General features: G+C 46.7%; 1 pseudogene; it reads right to left on the reverse strand.

Moving 5' to 3' along the window:
* Nucleotides 1-438: 438 nt before the first annotated feature.
* LOC147604059 (uncharacterized) lies at nucleotides 439-1,291 on the reverse strand (annotated as a pseudogene).
* Between the last annotated feature and the right edge of the window lie 465 nt (nucleotides 1,292-1,756).

Genomic DNA, 1,756 nt, shown 5'->3' on the forward strand with positions numbered 1-1,756 from the left:
GAAAAGCTCTTTTCATCTGCTCGTTGATCGAGCTTGCTCAAGAATCTTCTCGCCTTGCTTGAACCATCCCTGTGCAGAGTGGTTTTGAATCAACGTTCGATAGGTAGGCCTGCTAGCCTCTATTTGTCTTAATTGTACTATCTTTTTGGTCTTGAACCCAAAGCTTGTACATTGTGTGTGTGTGTGTGTGACAGAGAGAAAATGAAATGAAATGATATATTAACGTCTTCAAAAAGGCCAAAATGACCTATGAGACCAAGAAGTTACATCATGGTGGATCTGATACAATGTCTAGATGAAAAACCAGAACATGAAAAAATAAAGATGATGATGATGATACTACTAGCAACTGCGGCAACCTAGAAATAGAACTGGAACTGGAGGGTAAACAGAAACCCCTATAGGGTGTGGGTATAGTGAGGGGGTACACTATGGAGGTTAATGGAGTACAGTGAGGGGATACAATATCATGTAGGAAGGGGGGTACACTATGGAGGTGAGTCCTCCATCTCATAATATGTGCCGCATCGGACGTTGGCGGATCTCCTCAATATCCTTTGTTGATTGGGTATCTCGCATGTCTCGCAAGAATAATCCGAATCCGCCGCTGCAATCCCCATCTATGCTGGGATGCCCTCCTACGTAGTCACGGGCGTCTGGATCGCCCAAGCTCAATCGCACGATCAATCAGTGTGCTGGTGTGGGCGGTATCCATGTCCTACTGCTATTGTGTGTATCCATCTGGCTGTCCGTGATGACTGGGACTAAAGAAATTTGTAATGTGCCTCTGAGTCTGGCTCTCTGTGCGCCTCAGCAGGCTATCTCTATCTCTCCGTAGCTCCAGCAAGAATAATCCCAGACACCACTGGTCCTGGTACCCCATGACTCTGGAAAGTGGTCCAAAACCCTCTTTGAATAAGCAGTGAAAACGACCACGTATCTCATAGTATGCTGTACAATGGCATATGTAATGTAGCTCTATCTCTAGCTCTCTATGGCATACTCGACATATCCTGGCCTTAGCTGGTATACCTCTATACCTGCCAATCTCAATCTCAAGCTGGTGTGAGGATGTGCGAATCTGACCAATAGCACATCGTGCTGCATGAGACAAGTGTATATCCATGTAACTGGGTCTGATCACAAAACCATCTGCTGTGAGCTGGAGAAAATGCTCTTTGTAGAAAGCCATCTTCATGCCTAGCTCCTCAGTCGGCTGTATCCAAGTCCTCCTAGTGTCCAGCCAGACTAAATCTTGACGAATGAGTCTGGTAATCTCTGTCCATGTGAGAGTGAGAGAGGGTGCCTCCAGAGAATACTGGAAGGGAGGCAATACTCCAGAGAATACTGGAAGGGAGGAAATCTGTCCATGCTAAAACCATGTGCTTGGAACCAAGATGTCATCTGTCCATACCAACAAGCTGTCTCCCTCTGTAAAGCTAAATGTTGGGAGGACTCAAGGGCAAGCGTGTATATCTGTCCCCGGGGGGGAGATCCCAGAAGCCATGTATGTAGGAGACTAATATCGTAAGAGCCTCAATCACCAGGGGGCAGCCGCCGGCTTTGCTCGAATAATCTCATGAGGTACCGAGACCTTGGCTCTAATCATCCAAGAAATCATAGATACCAAAGGCCTCTCCATACATCTCCACCTGCTTGCGCTGTGATGGCCCATTGAAGGTCCCCATATCTGCACTCCATAAAGCATACCTGATGTCACTAGAGTGTCAAAAAGCCAAAGTTTCGTTCAAGGTTC

Source organism: Cibotium barometz, chromosome 62 (genome assembly GCF_041138505.1).
Source record: "Cibotium barometz isolate CiBa-2024 chromosome 62, ASM4113850v1, whole genome shotgun sequence".
NCBI lineage: Eukaryota > Viridiplantae > Streptophyta > Polypodiopsida > Cyatheales > Cibotiaceae > Cibotium > Cibotium barometz.